This window comes from Scyliorhinus canicula, chromosome 3 (assembly GCF_902713615.1).
Source record: "Scyliorhinus canicula chromosome 3, sScyCan1.1, whole genome shotgun sequence".
Taxonomy (NCBI): Eukaryota; Metazoa; Chordata; class Chondrichthyes; order Carcharhiniformes; family Scyliorhinidae; genus Scyliorhinus; species Scyliorhinus canicula.
The window spans coordinates 241,704,827-241,725,651 of record NC_052148.1 but is presented as its reverse complement, the minus strand read 5'-3'; the positions used below and the strand labels follow the sequence as shown (position 1 = coordinate 241,725,651).

The following is a 20,825-nucleotide window of genomic DNA, read 5'->3' as shown; positions in this document are numbered from 1 at the left end:
GGCTCCCTGCACCACGGGGAAGGCTGAAATATTGTGAAGCATGTGCTTGCTTCACCTGCTTTTCTCTGGCATCATAATGTATTCATCTCTCTTGCCATGCAGAGCCTTATACAATAGTGGACAGCAAACAGAGCTGTTACAAAAATGCACATGCTCCAACCCAGAAGAAGCCTGATGCATTATGGTTCATTGCCATAGCCACCTCTGCAGCCACTGACAATGCTGTTCTCACCTGACTTTGGAAGTTCAGGCTCCAACAGGTAATTGACAGGTGAGCTAGTCCCTGATGAATTGGACACGTCTGAAACACTGAGGTTGAGGTAAAAAGAAATTGCTCCCTAAAGATCCTGGGCTTATATAGCTTGCTGCTGAGAGCCCTTCTTCCCAATCTCCTTTGCCTTGGAGCAGCTTGTCCTCTTTTGTGTCAACTCTGATCAATTTCCCTGTCACACTGCAGGCCAAGGGAGTTGGTAACTACAACATCCATGACTGGGAGAAAGTTGTCTGAGCAGAACCCTTGAAGTCAGGATCAAGTCATTCAGCAACTCACTACTCGCTGTAGACTTCCGCAACTTTAAATAACAACATTAAAAACTTATATTAACTCAAGACAGGGCCTGTAGAAATCAATGAGCAACTAACCTGAAAGTAAATGATAAACCATAATACATTAAAATGCAATGATTCCACTCTTGATATTTGACATCCAGTTTAATTTGTCACACATGCAATGTACAATTATCAATTTGAAAATAGTAAACTCATTTTCTTTAAGAAAATTGTATTGGGGAAAAAAAAACCATTGAATTCATTCTTTACCTTTCAAAAAAACATTGTTTCTTAACTATCCTCAAAATGGCTTCATGAGATTTTATTCTCAGTAATTTTCCATCTCATAGATAACAAGTTCTGGTATGCTCTGTTAACATGCGGTTTTGTTGTCTATCAGAAAAAATAGTCTAGACATTGTACACAGTGGAGCTGAAGCCTGCTAACGCAAGCCCCTTCAGCCAACTCTGGTGGGACTGGGAACCTGCATGAATCAAGCTTCTTCCATAAGCACAACTCTTCAAACACTGAAAAAAACTACCGTGTAGGCAACTTTAATACTTTTCTTTTGTAAATTCTGTAACATTCTTGTTGTGTTATGCTACTTTGCATAACGCACGTTGCTACTTGATGCAGTCTTAACTAAAGGATGCTCCAGACTCTGAAATGAGTTCAACGTGTTTATTGAACTATTAACACAGTTCTCAAACGAGTTCGACTCTCTGCTAATCTAACTGTAGTAACTCAGTCTAACTGTACCAGCTTGTTCTAAGCCATGTGCTGGGGTGTGATGCTGCCGATCAACCTTGTCTAACTCTCTAGATCTGTGGAAAGAGGCAGGGTGTGAGTGCCTCATCCTTTTTATGTGTTTATGTCATGCTCCCTTGTGGTGATGCCACCTCTGAGTGTCCTGACTGTCCATTGGTTGTGTCCTATCCTGAGTATTCATTGGTTGCATGTTTGTATATCATGACAATTCTGACTTTACTGCAGAATAAAACGTATTTACATTAGCAAGTACTTAACTTGACAGAGAAAACAAGCTGGTAGTCAAAGAGATTGTCAAATAATATTAGGAGCAATGTAATTTGTTTCCCTTTTCCTATTTTTATTGGTCGATGCTGCAGGCAGCCCATTTTTGGGAAAGGAAAAAGTGGGGAGAAAATATGGCAAAGAAAGGGGACAAAAAGCCTGGCAAAGGGAAAGGGCAAAATGCATGGCAAGTGAAGGACAGGGGCCAAAATACTGTGTAAGGCAATATAGGAAACTGATGAGGAGGTTAGAGATGGCATAGATAAAGAGTAGTGTGGATGGCAGTGAAGGGGAGGGGGGAAAAGATAGGGGAATTCAATGGAATTGAAGATGATTAGTAAGTGGATAGGAATAAAGGATAGAAAGAATGACAGTATGAGCCTGGGATGCATAAGGTGCCAGTTCAACAATGTGGGTACTCTGCAATGAGGGGCCCACCATCTGACCATCTATAAGGCTTAAGAATGTGATGGAATACTCAATACTCACCTTGATTTTTGTAGTTGCAACACTCAAGAATTTCAACACTATTTAGGATGAAGCAATCCACTGAATAAGGTTTTCTGTCACTAAACCCAATACCCATCGCCTCCACCACAATACACCGAGGCTGGAGTGTGCATAATGCACTGTAGCACTCCACAAAGTTTACTTCGACAACACCTCCCGAACAAGAGAAAGTTCAGGGCAACAGCAACAAACTGATGGAAACACAATGACAGAATGATAGAATGGTTACAACACAGGAGGCCATTTGGCCTGCCATGTCTGTGTGGCTCTCTGCAGGAACAATTCAGAACCCTCATTTCCCCTTCAAGTCACAAATTGGTCTATCAGAACTTTTGCTAGACATCTAGAGATGATCAATTAATATGGGGATACCAGCATGACCCACATCCCGCAAAGAACCAAAATAAGCATGGACAATGGGTGTGGATAAGGGATATAACCAGTTTGAAGGGGTGGAAGTAGAGGAATATCAAATTGAAAAGGTCGGTGAGGATGCAAAGTCCCAATTAAACAGGCATTTCTTTGCCCTGCAATATTAATTGATGTTACTAGGGAGGCACAGTTGCATAGTGGTTAGCACTGATGCCGCACAGCGCCGAGGACTCGGGTTCGATCCCGGCCCCGGGTCACTGTCCCTGTGGAGTTTGCACATTCACCCCGTGTCTGCGTGGGTCTCAGCCCCACAACCCAAAGATGTGTAGGATGGGTGAATTGGCCAAACTAAATTGCCCCTTAGTTGAAAAAAAAAGAATTGGGTACTCTAATTTTTTTTTTAAACTAACTTTGGGTGTAGTTAAGTCAGGATAAGTTCATGATCTGCTGCACTTTCACTGTAACTACTTTCTTTCACAAGTCATTTGTAAGGCAGGAAAGCAAAATGAATTAAGGGATATGATCCCCAAGCACAAAAAATATCCCTGAAATCCTTCCAAACACTTGGGGCGCGATTCTCCGCACCCGGGAAAATCGCGAAGTTGGCCGTGAAAAGGGCCGAATTTTGCGACGGCCCGACATGGCTCATTTCCCGAGGCATTCACGTCCGGGAAATGGGCTAGGAACGGAGCCGCGTCAATCACGTGCGCGATGACGCCGGAACACGGCGACGAGACAAACACGCCCACGTGACGCCGCCCGACGCCGTAAAAAGGCGCGGGCGAGCACAGAAACTAGGCCAGGATGTCGGAGCTGAGGAGAGCAGCCCCTCGATTCGTGGAGGCTGATGTGGAGATGCTGCTCGAATCAATCGAGCAGAGGAGGGGCTTCATCTGCCCGCGTAGAGGGCATCGCCACCCTGCCAGCGAGGTGCGCCAGGCCTGGTGTGAGGTGGCTGCTGCCGTCAGTGCTGTGGGGCAGACCCCTCGCTCTGCTGACCAATGTCGGAAGAAGATGCACGACCTCACCAGGGCTGCCAGGATAAGCGCCAAGAGGGTGCCCCCGGGTCACAACCATCCCTCCCCCCCCCCTTTACTTAATCACCCACCTCTTCCCCTGGCACGGTGGGTGGAGGGGGATTGGGGCAGAGTGAGTTGAGGGTGGTTCACAAAGTTGTCACAGACCCAGCGCTCTGGCCCCCGTGAAGAGATGCAATGGTCTTATTACAACTTGACCCCCAAACTGTGCCAGTATCTGAACGGACTGCTGATACCTGCCGTATTGTAATGATCTACCTATGCCCCCTCCCCCAACAGGCCAAGTCCGCTCACAACACCCGTGAGCGGAACAAGACTGGAGGGGGTTCGCCCATCCTGTGGCCCCTCACCACGTTTGAGCAGAGGGCACTGGACCTTGTTGGGTGATCTGCCACCCGGGAGATCGCGCAATGCGAGGTTGGCAGAGCTGCAATAAGTGAGACAACCCTGCATGACAAACAGCCCCCCCCCCCCTCCCCCATCCTCTGTCCCTTCACACACCCTGCCCACTTGGACACCTCCCCCATCCTCTGTCCCTTCACACACCCTGCCCACTGGGACACCTCCCCCATCCTCTGTCCCTTCACACACCCTGCCCACTGGGACACCTCCCCCATCCTCTGTCCCTTCACACACCCTGCCCACTGGGACACCTCCCCCATCCTCTGCCCCTTCGCACCCTTCCCACTGGGACCGTCCAGCGCCCGGCCGAGCGAATCTAAATAACTCGTTTCATTCTCTTCCCTAGGACGTGATGCCGAACGACCAGGGCCGTCTGCCTCCAGGCGGACACAGGCATCTGCCCCCACCTCACCCGGGGCCGCACGACAGAGGGTGCCCGATCAGTGGGGAGTCCCATCTTCTCCAACCGAATCTGTGGAGCAGGACGCCCAGAGGGCGGCAACACAGCCAGAGAGAGAAATGGCCCGCGAACGCCCTGCGGTCTCTCAGCGGGCCGATGACATAGAGGAGGCGTCAAACCAATACGACCGTGAGCTTGCGGCACAGCTATCTCCCACACCATCCCAGAGACACTCACCCCGGTTGGCCTATTTAGTGATGAGGCTCCTGGGTCACAGTCTGGGTCGCACATCACAGCTGAGCAGGTACAGCAGGTGGAGGTCGGAGCAGCCAAGGGCCCGGACTGGCGGAGGCCAGGCCAGGCCCAGCATGCAGCTGGCTCCCAGATGTTTTCCGAGTTCATGGACTTTCTCAACCCACCCGCACAGCCGATGCATCAAGAAACCCAGGGACACAATGACGGGATGAGGGCTGTCTTCCAGACTCTGCAGACGTTGTTAGAGGAGTCAAACCGCGTCCACGAGCAGGGAGTGGTGCCGCTCATGGCAGCAACCCAGGCCGACACCGCATGGGTGGCATCCGCGGTGGAGGCACTGGGTCAGGTTATGCAAGGCGTTGGGCTTAATGTGCACGCGTCATCCTCGGCCCTGGACAGGGTTGCCCTCTCACAGGCAACAATGCGCCAGAGCCAAAACGACATTGCCGGCGCGCTGCGGGCCTTGGCCGAGTCTCAGCACGCCATGGCACAGTCCCAGCAGTCAGTCGCGGAGAACATCAACCGCCTGACACATGTGCTGGATGGTGTCGTGCACTCACAGGTTGAGATTGCACAGTCCCTGGCGGGAATGTCTAACTCCCTGGACTCCGTCTCTGCAAACCTTCGGATCCTGGTGGATACCGTTGCAGGCCTCCAGGACTGGCAGCGCCAGGTGTCGGTGGCGTGACGGGGCACCTCCCCGCTCGCACCTCTGTCCCAAAGTGAGGCCCGGGGGCCACCGGGCTCCCCGAGGGAGGAGGTGGTTTCGGGGCCCATCCCATCAACTCCATCACGGGACGTCCCGGAATTCTCGGCCTCCCCCCGTCCCATCCCTGGTGCATCGGGTGGGCAGCAGGCAGAGCAGGGTGGCACAACGTCACCCGAGACGCCCGCAGAGCAGCCTGGCCCACCAAGGCCGGGTCGCCCCAGGAAACGCTTGACGAAGGAGAAACTAGTCGAAGAGGGCGATTCGCAGCAGTCCTCCTCCACCCCTGCTGTATCATCTGGGGAATTACTTAGATGTAGTGGTAGGGCCCGTAAGGCAACAAAGAGAGACACTTAGTAAGTTGGCACGGGTGAAGGGCACAGTTTAGTTGGGGTTTACAGGGGCTAGGGCACCTGTAAATGTTTGTTCACATTAAACGCACTGTTCCACCTTACTTGTAATACCGTGTGATTGTTCCACAGCCACAGGGATCGTGATGGTGACAGAATGTCGCTGGGGTTGACGAGCGGTGAAACTTCGGTGACGGGTGTGCAGTCCCTTCCCCCCCACCCCCTCCCACAGCTAGCCCACGCGGGCACGTGAAAGACTGTCCGTGACGATCTCAGCGGCCACCAAGGTGGATGGTTCAGCTATTGCCATGGGTCAGACTCTCTCTAACGATTCTGAGCTCACAGCTCTTCGCAGAGCGACCTGTCATCATTCCACATGGCACTGATCACACCCGCTGACACAGCCATCGATGTTGTACCATACCGTCTGGACCCAGTGGTAAGGGTTATGTCTAAGTGGAGCAGTGTACACTGAGAGGGGGTTGGGGGGGGGGGGGGGGGGGTCTGTGGTGGTGGCAGTTGTGTGTTGACCCTCTGCACGACTAGCGATGTAGGTGGTGGTTTGGTGTTCAGCAGGGACGTCGCATACGACGCGTGAACCGTGCTGCCACCAAGGCGTTGCGTGCCCGCCGGGTCCGTCGTGCCGCCTCCTGGACATCACCAGCACCTGGGTCGTGTCTGCGTGCTGCGCCCGCCACTCTGCCAGCCTCCTCCTCCTCCCTCTCCTCCTCCTCCTCTTCCTCCTCCTCTGTGCTGGCACCACTGCCACTGGCTTCTCCCTCAGCCTCCTGCAGCAGGTCATCTCCCCTCTGCATCGCGATGTTGTGCAGCGCACAGCAGACCACAACAATGCGAGCGACCCTGTCGGCCTGGTACTGCAGGGCCCCTCCGGAGCAGTCCAGGCACCTGAATCTCATCTTCAGGAGGCCAAGGCAGCGCTCCACCACACCCCTGGTTGCTGCATGGGCCTCGTTGTATCGTGTTGCCGCATTGGTCTGAGGCCACCGTATAGGCGTCATCAGCCAAGACCTCAGCGAATAAACCCTGTCGCCTAGCAACCAGCCCCTCAGCCCGGGGGGACGCCCCTCAAACATCGCAGGGATGTACGACTGCGCCAGTATGTAGGAGTCATGCACACTCCCTGGGAACCTTGCACAGACGTTCATGATCCTCATGTGGGAGTCGCATACCACCTGGATATTCATGGAGTATGTCCCCCTCCTGTTTGTGAACACCTCCATGTCCCCTGCAGGCGGGCACATGGGGACGTGAACACAATCGATTGCCCCCTGCACCATCGGTATCCCGACCACGCTGGCAAATCCACGAGCTCGTGAGTCTTAAGTTGCTCGGTCCTCGGGAAAGGTGATGTAGCGATCGGCGATGGCATAGAGGGCGTCGGTCACATCCCGGATACACCTGTGGACCGATGACTGGGAGATCCCGGAGAGGTCCCCGCTCGGAGACTGGAAGGAGCCGGTCGCATAGAAGTTAAGAGCGACCGTCACCTTGATGGCAACCGGGATCACGTGTCCTCCCCCCGTTCCACGTGGGGCGAGGTGCGCCACGAGGTGACAGATATGTATCACCGTCCGCCTACGCAGCCGGTGTCTCCTCCTGCAGGTGATGCCGGCATTGTTAGGAAAGAGATCCGGACACGGTACACCCTCGGCCTTGGTCGTCGCCTCTGGCGCCGTGGCTGCACCCTCACTCTCTCCTCCTACCCCACCTCCTCATCCTCCCCCCCATGCTGCTCGACGACTGGCAACTCCTCGGCCCTTCCCTCTGCTGCTGCAGCTGGCTCTGCATCCACTGCGGGTTGTGGCTGTGGGCGCTGCTCCATCTCCAAATGCAGTGCAGCGGCCCCAACCACTGCGCAGAACATAGCCGTTCTGTTCGCAGACATTGTGCTAACCTACAGAAGGGTGGTGGGGGCAGAGAAACGGGACATGTTAGACGGAGGTTAGTCTACACCTCGGCAGCCGCCTGCCATGGGATATCTGTGTGTCCCGGTGGCCTGGTTGCGCTGCTGACACGCGGGCAGCCTAACCCCTGGTCACTTTCTGCATCCAACAGGCAGTTAACTACGTCCTCTTCACCGGTGCGTCAGTGGCCTGTGGCCGTAAGCCACCGGGCAACCAGCGGCCGTGTCCTCGTGACCGGCACGCCATGGCATGGTGGCAGACATTTTGTAACCATGTACATAGATCCCTGAAAGTTGCCACCCAGGTTGATAGGGTTGTGAAGAAGGCCTATGGTGTGTTGGCCTTTATTGGTAGAGGGATTGAGTTCCGGAGCCATGAGGTCATGTTGCAGTTGTACAAAACTCTACTACGGCCGCATTTGGAGTATTGCGTACAGTTCTGGTCGCCTCATTATAGGAAGGACGTGGAAGCTTTGGAACGGGTGCAGAGGAGATTTACCAGGATGTTGCCTGGTATGGAGGGAAAATCTTATGAGGAAAGGCTGATGGACTTGAGGTTGTTTTCGTTAGAGAGAAGAAGGTTAAGAGGTGACTTAATAGAGGCATACAAAATGATCAGAGGGTTAGATAGGGTGGACAGCGAGAGTCTTCTCCCGCGGATGGAGGTGGCTAGCACGAGGGGACATAGCCTTAAATTGAGGGGTAATAGATATAGGACAGAGGTCAGAGGTGGGTTTTTTACGCAAAGAGTGGTGAGGCCGTGGAATGCCCTACCTGCAACAGTAGTGAACTCGCCAACATTGAGGGCATTAAAAAATTTATTGGATAAGCATATGGATGATAAGGGCATAGTGTAGGTTAGATGGCCTTTAGGTTTTTTTCCATGTCGGTGCAACATCGAGGGCCGAAGGGCCTGTACTGCGCTGTATCGTTCTATGTTAACCGGGGTTGGACGGGTCACTCGCTCACTCTCTCCCTACCCCCCCCCTCCCACTCCCCCCCCCCCTCCGTCTCCCCCACTCCCCCCCTCCGTCTCCCCCACTCCCCCCCTCCGTCTCCCCCACTCCCCCCCACTCCGTCTCCCCCACTCCCCCCCCTCCGTCTCCCCCACTCCCCCCCCTCCGTCTCCCCCACTCCCCCCCCTCCGTCTCCCCCACTCCCCCCCCTCCGTCTCCCCCACTCCCCCCCCTCCGTCTCCCCCACTCCCCCCCCTCCGTCTCCCCCACTCCCCCCCTCCGTCTCCCCCACTCCGTCTCCCCCCACTCCCCCCCTCCGTCTCCCCCACTCCCCCCCTCCGTCTCCCCCACCCGCCTCCCCCACTCCGCCTCCCCCACTCCGCCCTCCGTCTCCCCCACCCGCCTCCCCCACTCCCCCCTTCCCCCCTCCGCCTCCCCCACTCCCCCCCTCCGTCTCCCCCACCCGCCTCCCCCACTCCGCCTCCCCCACTCCGCCCTCCGTCTCCCCCACCCGCCTCCCCCACTCCCCCCTTCCCCCCTCCGCCTCCCCCACTCCGCCTCCCCCACTCCCCCCTCCGCCTCCCCCACTCCCCCTCCCCCACTCCGCCCTCCGTCTCCCCCACCCGCCTCCCCCACTCCCCCCCTTCCCCCCTCCGCCTCCCCCACTCCGCCTCCCCCACTCCCCCCTCCGCCTCCCCCACTCCCCCCTCCGCCTCCCCCACTCCGCCTCCCCCACTCCGTCTCCCCCACTCCCCCTCCGTCTCCCACACTCCCCCCTCCGTCTCCCACACTCCCCCCTCCGTCTCCCACACTCCCCCCTCTGCCTCCCCCACTCCCCCCTCAGTATCCCCCCTCCGCCTCCCACACTCCCCCCTCTGCCTCCCCCACTCCCCCCTCTGCCTCCCCCACTCCCCCCTCAGTATCCCCCCTCCGCCTCCCCCACTCCCCCCTCAGTATCCCCCCTCCGCCTCCCCCACTCCCCCCCTCAGTATCCCCCCTCCGCCTCCCCCACTCCCCCCTCAGTATCCCCCCTCCGCCTCCCCCCACTCCCCCCTCAGTATCCCCCCTCCGCCTACCCCCTCAGTATCCCCCTCCGCCTCCCCCACTCCCCCCTCCGCCTCCCCCACTCCCCCCCTCCGCCTCCCCCACTCCCCCCTCCGTCTCCCCCACTCCCCCCCGCTCTGGACCCCCCTCCCACTCTCGGGGATGCCTTCCCCGTTGTGGCCAGACTCCAGCAGTGCGCTGAGCGGTGCGCTCACCTCCTTGAAGCTCTCGTCAGCCAGCACGACTGGTTGACGAACTTGAAAAGCAGGTGTGTTGGCCAGCGTGAAAACAGTGCGTGATGACGTCGGGATTTCGGCCCATTCGGGCTGGAGAATGGCGGGGGGCCAATAAGTAGCGATTCTGGTCGTGTCGGGGGCGCATTCGAGGCCTTTGCCGGGAATCCCGACGTGTAGTTTGTGCGGGGTTCGGAGAATAGCGAGAGGGCGTCGGACCTGCGTCGCCGTGAAAATTTGCGGGGCCCGCTATTCCCCGAACCGGCGTGAGTGCGGAGAATCGCGCCCTTGATCCCAACCATCCAGAAGGATAAAGGCAGCAGACACATGGGGCGGGATTTAATTAAATGGGAACAAAGTCCCATAGTGAATGCGTTTAACCCGCACGTTTCTGTTACTGTTTCAAGCTGATAATTTTTAGAATACTTGTTTGTTGTAATATCTCATTCAATTCTATTTCCAAAAGACCTTCAGTATGCAGGCACTATTAACCAGGTGATTTAGAGTTAATGAAATTCACAAGTAGTGAGAGTTGTCAAACGGATACTGCAGCTTTAATTGGACTCCAGTCCAGATCAGCTTGGGTTACAAGTAGCTTTACCCCAGGCAAAAATGAACACCTCGAGAAGGCCACTTGTGTAATATTCATTGGAACAAACTCTTGGAATGCCAAGCAAGCCACTTCTCCCCTGCTTTGACAAAGAGTCATCCAGCTCCCTTCTCTCTCCACAAACGCTGTCAGGCCTGCTGTGATTGTTCAGCATTTTTGTTTTTGTTATTGCTCCCTAGCCCTTGTTTCCCTCATGAAAAAACAGCCTCACCAACCTACCCAACCAATAGAGTACACAAGCACAAAGTCTCTGCACTATAAGAAGGATAAGGAAAACTTAGAGATACTTTATAAATTCACTGGGGTGCTGCCAGCTGTGAGGAAATACAAATACGAAGAAAGCTTTGAAGAATTGGGCCTGTGTTCATCAGAAGAAAACAAAATGATATTCCATAGATACAAAACTAAATGCAAGAGATTTAGAATGAGGGTGGGAGAAACTTCTTTCCTATGGAATTTATTTCCAGAGTTAGTGAAATTATGCCAATATTCAAAATTTGATTGGGTAAGTGGATGAAGGAAAATAGGTCAATGGGTGTGGGAACAGAATGGATAAATATGGTTGGAACTATTTGCTTACACAATCAATGTAAACACCAACAGGGACTGGTTGGGCTGAATGGCTCGTTTCTCTGTACAGATATACATTTGTAGAGACCTTCCAAGTAAAGTGAATTATTTGTGGCTGTGTGAATGATGATATTTCTCACCCTAAACACTAATCCAACCTTTCCATTATCTTCTTGTTAGGAATCAGCAGGGAGGGTGGATGGGGTGAGGCAAGAAGCTGTGGGGGTCTATTTAAATTGTCATAAAGTCAAATTTTGTATTAAGTGCACAGTTCAGAAGACAAAAACAAATCTAACAAAAGCCAGTTATGAGCACACTCTGTGCAAGATGGAGATAAACACAGGAAGAAAATTGACAATGCTGAAAACACAGATCAGACACTTCAGCATCTGAGAATAGAAAAATCAGGCTAACATTTTGGGTAGCGACCCTTCACCAGAAGTAGAAACTGTGAGATAGCAGAGCTTTGTTATAATTTACAACAGAAATGACGGTCAGAGGAATGAAAGAACAGATAATGTCCAGAGGTAAGAGTGCCAATTTAAAAGATCATTACTTAACCCGTCATAGGTTATTCATTGAGAAATATTCTGAAAGAAAAACACTGAATCCTCCTATCCCAGGGAGACAGTTTATGTATGTAGTGGTTTGTAAACAGCTTCTATTAAAAGATGGAAAGAAATGGAAGAAATTCATTCTGGATTGAGGAGATTTGCTTCTACAACACACTTCAGATTCCCTCCCGTTCCCATCCTGACCTCTCAATCTTGGACCTCCTACAATATTACTACCAGTGGATCAGGAACAGAAGGAGTAATTTCCTGATGGGGAGCTTCACCCATCCAAAGCAAATGTGCACAGTGCATGGCTCATGCTTCTGCACCCATTTAAAAATAATCGGAAAAGTAAGTGTCTAATTTCTGATATACACTAACAGGGTACTAGATTCCTCGCTGGAAGCAAAAAAATAGAAAATGGTCCCGAGTATCTCAAATTGACTCTGAATTGAATATTTATTTACTTAAGGCCTTTGTTATTTTCTTCATTTGTTATCTATATTCCCCATCTAGCTCTGTATAACTCTCCTCTATTTAAGAGAATTAATTTCCACATTTATCCTTCCAAGACCTTTTCACTGTCTCAGTGAAGTTGCTTTTCTTGGATTTACTGCTGCGCTAATGCAGTTAATTTTTGGTACATTGGTCTCAAATACACTGTGACAATGCCAAATTGACCATGGTTTACACAGAACGCCAGCCAAGAGGACATATCGTGTTTTAAAAAAAAATTAACCAGTGTTCTCAATGTTGGGTTGCTCTTATCGAGAATCAAACAAGTCTACTTTGAGGCTGCTACATGAGAACTATGTATCAGGAGCCACTGACACTGACACAGGATCTCACACAATATAAATGCAGCTGGAAACAATCTCTGCACATATTTCGCCAACTTCCCCTCTTTCCAGCATTCAAACAAAACAGTTGGAAGGCAATGAATTTTCTCCCTCTGCCGGAACACGGATCAGCATTCCAGACACTTTTCCCCTGTTATTTTCTTCTTCCCTTTCTCATTACGTTCAGTCATCATACTTCCAGTTCCTGTTGCTGGTGTAGGACTTAAACCAGATAGATTACCTCATCTTTTCTCTTCCTAGATCCTGACAAACTTCTGCGCACTGCCGGTATTATCACGTCGTGTTTCAGAATTCCAGCATCGGTAGTTGTTTGTTCTAATTTGCACTGCTCCTTCAGAGCTACTGCCCATTCTTTCACTTCCCTCTCCCCCCTCAAGCTTCCCTGATGTTCGCTGATTCTCTGATGTGTGGTGTGGATGTTGGTACCCTGATGTGTGGATGTTGGTTACCCCCCCCACTTCCTGGCCTTGGTGTGTGAGCCATGGCCATGAATTTAAGTACATTAACACACTCATGGACTACAGCAGCTGATGTCCAATGGCAGACTTTCTAGATCTGGTCACTGACTAGAGCCAGAGCCATTAGCAGCCTTGTGTTCCACTTTACACAGCACAGAGCCTTTGGCAGCTCTATTATAAATGCAGACTTTCATACTATCGACAGAGTCATGCACGAGAAATGATTCAGATATGTTATTCATCTACATCGTTTGTCCATCTTACAGCACAGTCAGTGAGTAAATGTCACTTATGAATTTTTAAATAATGCAGGAAGATCGCAGTCAATACACCTAAATAAATAAAATCTCCTTAACAACAAGACATATCAGCACTTGGTGTGATTTTCCTTTTAGTTGAAGATGGTCTTGGTTGCGAATTCACCTTGTTATCAAGCAAATAAGTGATCAGATTCTGTGGGGAGTCAGTGGCATATTGTCACTAGACTATTAATCCAGAGACCCAGGTTTGAATAGAATTCAATAAACATCTGGAATTTAAAGTCTAATGTTGATCATGGACCCTTTGTCGATTGTCGTAAAAACCCACCTGGCTCACTAATGTCGTTTAGGGAAAAAAATCTGCCGTCCTTACCTGGTCTGGCCTACATGTGACTCCAGACCCACAGCAATGTGGTTGACTCATAACTACCCTATGAAATGGCCTAGCAAGCTACTCAATTGTATCCAATCGCTACAAAGATAATAAAAGGAATGACCCTGCAGGTTCCTCCCTACTAACATTCGGGTGGGGGGCTTCTGCTGAACTTGGGAGAGCTGTCCCACAGACTAGTCAAGCAACAGCCTGACATGTCAAACTCATGGAATCTTACTCGCAGATAATGTCCCAGACATCACCATCCCTGGGTATTGTTTCTGTCCCACTGGCAGGACTGATCCAGCAGAGGTGGCGACACAGTCAGTAAGGAGTTGTACTGCGAGTCCTCAACATTGACTCTGGACCCCAAGAAGTCTCATGGCACTAGGTAAAAAATGGGTAAGGAAACCTCCTGCTGACTACTACATACTGTCCACCGTCAGCTGATGAATCAGTACTCCTCCATGTTGAATACCACTTGGAGGAAGTAGAGGGTGGCAAGGGTGAAGAATGTACTCAGGGTGGGGGAGTTCAATGCCCAGCACCAAGGTGACTTGATAGCACCACCAAAGGCCAAGCCAGCCAGGTCATAAAGGTCTTAGCTGCTAGTCTGGGTCTGCAGCAGCTGATGGGGGAAACCAACAATAGGAAAAACCATACCTGACTTCATCCTCACCAACCTGCCTGCTGCAGATGCATCTGCCCATGGCAGATGGACACTCAGTAGGAGTAATCACCGAACAGTCTTTATGGAGTCCCATCTTCGCATTGGGAATACCCTTCATCATGTTGTGTTGCATTACAACTGTGCTAAATGGGATAGATTCAGAACAGATCTAGAAACTCAAGACTGGGCTTCCATGAGGCGCTATGAGCCTTCAGCAACAGCAGAATTGTACTCGACCATAATCTGTAACTTCATGGCCTGGCATAACCCCAACCCTACCATTACCACCTCACTTGGGGATTAACCTTGGTTCAAGTGCAGGAGGGTATGTCAGGAGCAGCACCAAGCATAGAAAAAATGAGGAGTCAACCTGGTGAACCACAACACAAGACTACTCGCATGCCGAACACCATAAGCAGCAAGGGTTAGATAGCTAAGCGATTTCACAACCAATAGATTAGGTCAAAGCTCTGGAGTCCTGCAAAATCCAATCATGAATGATGAATGATTAAACAACTCAGTTGAGCAGGAGGCTCCACAAATATCCCTATCCTCATATGAGCTCAGCAGATCAGAACATAAGACAAGCATAGACAAAAGAGCTGAATTCCAGAAGTGAGATGAGAGTGACGGTCTTTGACATCAAAGTAGTATTTGACTAAATGTGGCATCAAGATGTCCTAGCAAAACTGGAGTCAATGGGAATTGGGAAGGAAAACTCTCCGCTGGTTGGAATCATACCTTTTTATAAATAGAGTACCTAATTATTTTTTTCCAATTACGGGGCAATTTAGTGTGGTCAATCTGCCTACTCTGCACATCTTTGATTAGTACCCTTTTCACAAACACTCACTCCCTCCACCACCCATGCACAGTAACAGTCGTGTATACCAACCACAAGATGCACTGCAGGAACTCACCAAGCTGCCTAAGGCAGCACCGTCCAAACCCACAACCACTTCTATCTAGAAGGACAAGGGCAGCAGACACATTAGAACATCACCACCTGGAAGCCCCCCTCCATCACTCAGCATCCTCACTTGGAACTATATCACCATTACTTCACTGTCACTGGGTCAAAATCCTGGAACTCGCTCCCTATTGGCAATGTGGGTGTACTTACAACACAGGGACTAGTGGTTCAAGACGGCAGCTCACCACCACCTTCTCAAGGGCAATTAGGGATGGGCAATGAATGCTGGCATGGCCAGCAACACCCAAATCCCATAAAATGAATTTTAAAATATTACAGCTGGGGCTGATCTCTCGCTCCCTCTAAAGAAAAGCCATCCTCTTCTACCCAGCCAAGTTACAACACTTTTGTGCTTTAAAATATGAGAAACTGCAAAGTACGCAGCATTTTGGAGAATGGGTAGTATGGTGGAACAGTCAGGCTCTTGTGCGCCATGTCATGGTGGAGGTATCGATTTGGATTTATCCTCAATTGTAAACTTTATGTCACAGGTTGGAATGAAGAGAGGCCAGTTACCTTTCAGCAGACAAAGGGCATTGGAGGTTAATCAATGAGAAAGTCATTCCAGATCATTCCCTCACAGATGGTAATAGAGACAAAGCTAGTCCTCAGTCACAGATAGCCCACAGGAGGAGAAAAAGGTATAATACCAATGAAATACTTTGATTTTGTGACAACGCTGAACATCTAAGCTATACTTGATATCTTTGATTTGAGGGGTAGATGTTTATAATATATAAATTTCACATAAACAACTTAATCTTCTGAGCCAATGAGAAAATGCTGGAAAATCTCAGCAGTTTAGAGTCCAGGTGACCCTTATGTTAGTGCTTTTGTCTCCCTACAGATGCTGCCAGACCTGCTGAGATTTTCCAGCATTTGCTCTTTGGTTTCAGATTTCCAGCATCCGCAGTAATTTGCTTTTATGCTTTCATCTTCTAAGCATTTTGTGGGCATCAAACATGCATACAAGTGTGATCTCAAGGTGTGTATGCATATGGAAACGTGCTGTTCTTGAAATAGGTGAGTACTAGATTATTTGTAATGTAATATGCTTATTTTTTTATGAACACACCTACATAACACGATAATAAGGCATTTTTAATTCCAGGGGACCACAGATATTTTTAACAGTGGTTAAAACGTTAAGGGTCTCATTTCCCCTTTTGGCACTATGTCTCCTCGACCCATTTTCCATCAACTGATCAGAGCGAGGTTGCAGTTCAGTAGGCCAGTGCTGTATTTTCCACAATTACCCGCACATTGACCCAAGGTGTGCATTCACACAATGAATTTACGGTATATCCTCACCAGATTATCGACTCGCTTGAAAACGCGTTGGGGGGGGGGGGTGATCTGGACGGTGGAGTGAGCGACAATTTCTTGGAGTCGCAATGAAAATAATCTAAACTAGATTGTGAGAGGGATTATGAAGAAACGTAAAATTATTTGAGCAAAGGGAAGAACTTCAGAATCTTATCACAAGACTGCAATACAGAGAAGGAAAGCAATATGCTCTCACAGAGTGCAGACACACACGCGAGATCAATCAAAGCAGGCTGAAGTGGGCCCTTTAGTTCTGAAACAAGCTTTTCGCTTGAACTTTGCAGTCACTCAACATAATATGATGGGGTTGGGAGAGGGAAATGATGGGGTTGGGGTATGATGGGGTTGAGTTCCCAGTGAAACAGTTTTGGAAAAGTGGTGATTTGGTCCAGAAGGAAATTAGGTACTTCTCCCTCTTATTTGCGCACTCTTTGGGTAAATAACACATTCCATCAGATTTGCTTGCCCACTGGCTGGGCAAATAGCGGCTCCTGTTTTAAGCAGATGTTAAGTAAATACTGTTCCTGACTCATTCACAGACCCCACCCCCTCCCTCCCTCCCCTTTCTGCTAACTACGGTCTGTCCCATTCAAATTGACGGGAGCACGTAAATGGCCTCTGGCTGTGGTGTCCTCCAACTCGGGAACAAAACAACACATTTGAGAAACCATCTGTGCGCAAGTAAACACTGTGAGATCAGCTGCTACAGTTATATAAGGCTGAGGGTTTTTTTTCCCCCTGTCTCTCTGGTTCTGTGATACACACACACTAAAGAGATTGCGTTGGTTTAATTTTATCAGCCCTAGGCTACCTGCTGTTCTGCAGTGGCAAATCATATTTCTTTGTTTAAAGCGGCCTGTGCACGCGTGTGTGTGTGTTTTTTTGTTTTTGGGGGGGGGGGGGGGGCAGAATGATGTGTGTAAGAACTGTAAGGCAGAAGAAGCTGTTACCATGGCAATGGCATCTGCATGACAGCCGCAGCAGCTCCGAACGCCGAGGAGCACCATGCAATGAGCCAGCACATGCCAGCTTCATTGTGATTGTTGACAAGTTTCAAGAGCGCGCGAACTCGGATACAGCTTCTACAAGGTGAACAGCACTTCAATCATAAGCTCCCAGTGAAAACCGATCTCGAGTGCAACCAAGAAGCTGGAGGTGATAACAACAAAAAAAATAAAAATTAGCTCCCAAACTCTCACTGACCACTTCTGTGGGATCTTGCCCCGTTTCGGCACGGTAAGGGTTAAAGATGAGGGGTTCAAAATGACTGCCGGCGACCAATGTCCCTCTGTCGAATCCGGTTTAAACATGATGCTGCGTTAATTGGTTTCGAAAGAGGGTGTGTGTTTTTTTGGGGGGGGGGGGGGGGGGGGGGTGAGGGAAGAGGATAGGGGTTGGTATTTGCAACTTGAATCGTTTACTCCAAATACAACCACTTTAATTAAGATTGAATGGAATAGAATGCACACGGGGGGGGGTCAAAGGATCATAAAATTAACTGGTGCCTTTCACCTGTGATTCGTGTCCTCCCCTGTGGAAAAAAGAAGCCTTTTGTTGGACCTTCCTGCAGTTTACATGTTAATTAGATAAATAAGATGTTGAAATCGTGAGTGGCGTTACAGAGAGCACTCTGGGGGTTGACCTCGTTAGACAACCTGTAATATCCTGGCAGTTTCACAAAGTGCTGCAGGCTATGTGAATACTTTCTTCCCAAACACACAAGATTTTCAGTTAATAAGGCAGCACTGCAATCCATTCGGGTACTCATCCCCCACCCCCGCGCGCGCTATCACCACCCTACCAGGTCTTTGTGCCTTCTCCCCCTCCCTTTTACAGAGCTCTCCTGAATAAAAGGAAGCTGGCTATTGCTAGAGTGGGGGCGGTTTTGAACCCACAAGGGGAGTTGATATCCCTGGCTATCTCCAGAGATTGGAGGAGGGAAGAACATCAGGACGTGGTGGAGTTGCACGTTTATGGTTCTCCGAAGTATCTGGTTCTGTGTAACTGAGGTCTGTTAATTGGGAAACGGCACGAAGGGAGAGGGAAGGTAAGTAAAGACCTGACTGAACATTCGTAGGGACTGAATCCTTCAGTCACATGCCCCCTGATGGCGGAGTTGGCAAATTGACTGCAGGATGACGATCTCGGGTTTGATGCCCAATCAGATCTCACAGCCAAGGCAGCGGGAGGGGACGATGCTGCAATCTATCTGCGCATTTGTTTGGAGCTTCGAGCGAGAGCCGTTTATCCAACGGATTCCCCTGACTTTTGTCCAGGCCCACACAGGAGGAGCAGCCAAGGTGTTGGAAGGCTGCTTAGCATCACTGAACTGGTATCCAGCAACAGTCTCTGCCTTCAGGAAAATAAATAGAAGGGAAGCAGCGAGAAGAAAAAGAGCTCCTCCACATTATTAGATATCACTAGGTGTTTTAAAAAACATTGAAAAATTCCACTTTGGGCAAAATTTGTTTCTTGCCACATTAGATCAAGAACATGACTCCCAAGTTTAAATTTTAATAGAAGCAGCAGTACGCCACACAGCCCATTGCACATGCTCCACCATTCAATATGACTGTCTAATCCTCTATCTCAATGCCATATTCTTGCTTTCTCCCCGGACCCTTTGCCATCAAAATCTAAAAAGTATCTCTTTCTTGAATACAATTCAGTCACTTGGCCTCCACGGCCTTCGAGTGGCAGAGAATTCCATAGTTCACCACCCTTTGAGTGAAGAAAAATGTCCTCATTTCAGTCCTAAACCTAAATGGTCCACCCCATATCCTGATACTGTGTCTCCTGGTTCTAGGTTCCCCAAGCAGGAAAAGCATCCCTATATGTACACCACTAAGCTACCACTATGCCACTTCATCAACATCCTGGGGTTACCATTGATCTGAAACTGAACTAGCCATATTAATACTGTGGCTACAAGAGCACGCCAAAGGCTAAGAATCCTATGGCGAGTAACTCACCTCCTGACCCCCACCATACAATACCCCACCCCACCCCACCCACCCTGTCCACTATCGACAAGGCACAAGTCGGGCCTGTAATGGAATAATCTCTACTTGCCTGGATGAGTGCAGCTCCAACACACAGGAAGCTCGATGCCATCAAGGACAAACAGCCCACTTGATTGCTCCCCATTCTGCAGACATTCTCACCCTCCACCACCAATCAACAGTGGCAGCCGTGTGTACCATCTACAAAATGCACTGCAGTAATTCACCAAAGTTTCTTAGACTGTACTTTGCAAACTCACAACCACTAACACCTAGAAGGACAAGAGCAGCAGATACCTGAGAAACCCACCATCTTCCAAGTCACTCACCACCCTGACTTAGAAATATATCGCCATTCCTTCACTGTCGCTGGGGCAAAATCCTAGAACTCCCTCCCTAACAGCACCGTGTGTATACCTACACCTCTGGGACTGCAGCAGTTCAAGAAGGCAACTCACCACCACCTTCTGAGGGCAACTAGGGATGGGCAATAAATGCTGACCTAACCAGCGACACCCACATCCCACAAATGAATTCTTAAAAATTGAAATAAAAACTTAAATAAATAATACCGATGAGTTTAGGTTCAAATTGAAACCAAAGTCATTCATTAAATAGATTTGGGTTGGACCAAAACAAATAAAATCACATGGCCAAAACAGCTGAGTGACACCTTCCTAGTATATATCAAATCCCCAGGGTATCTTTCTTAGTGAGCAAATTCTGAGGTTCACTAGTGTTCAAAACTAACTCTCCACTTAATTATCTTAAGTCCTTCACCACATTTCATCTGACCGCCAGACTGGACCAAACTTCCATACTGTTCCTAATGCCCTTTTATTGATAACTGTTCCGACTTGCTAAGGGGGTTTGAGTTCGCCCTTCCAACTCGGCCATATCCAAAAGGAAAATACTGTGGGGAAATCGGAAATAAAAACAGAAAACGCTGGGATTACCCAGCAGTTTGGGGAAGGGAGAGGGAAACAGGATCAACGGCGCTGACTTTAGGGTCAGTGACAAAGTCAACCATGACTAGTGCTGACCTTGAAGAAAACCGCCCACAAATATCCAGATCTCCAGCGCTGGGAGTTTCCTGTTTGAAATCTGGCGGCAAGTCACGGAAATTGGCGTGTAGCAGCATTGACGTTGGCAAATGGGTAAACAGCCAATCACATTGAAGTCTTCACACACAGCAAGCCAGGAAGTTAAAACCACATAACACCCTTCACTTTAAATTTTCAAGTCAGGGAATAAATGATTACGATTGGATCAAGATAGAAACTAAAATAAACAAACTTTAAAATAAATTATTTTTAAAATATGGAATATTACACATGAAATTCATAATTATATGAATTTTGGTTATGACATTCCAGAAATATATTCGTTTCTCAGGGCC

At 49.7% G+C, this 20,825-nt stretch overlaps 1 protein-coding gene and 1 long non-coding RNA gene across 4 annotated transcripts in view; both read right to left on the bottom strand.

The window, feature by feature from the left end:
• The window catches only part of maml3 (mastermind-like transcriptional coactivator 3), a 631,458-nt gene that overhangs the window by 469,011 nt on the left and 141,622 nt on the right, over positions 1–20,825 (bottom strand). The window lies entirely within an intron of this gene.
• Positions 1–20,825, bottom strand: part of LOC119963403 — a 104,881-nt gene that overhangs the window by 54,732 nt on the left and 29,324 nt on the right. Inside the window, exon 1 of one of the 2 annotated variants that reach the window (XR_005460093.1) lies at positions 20,470–20,670. The exons of the other annotated variant lie outside the window; for it this stretch is intronic. This is a non-coding gene — a long non-coding RNA (uncharacterized LOC119963403). Of the gene's footprint in view, positions 1–20,469; positions 20,671–20,825 lie in introns of those variants that run through there. 2 annotated transcript variants of the gene reach the window in all.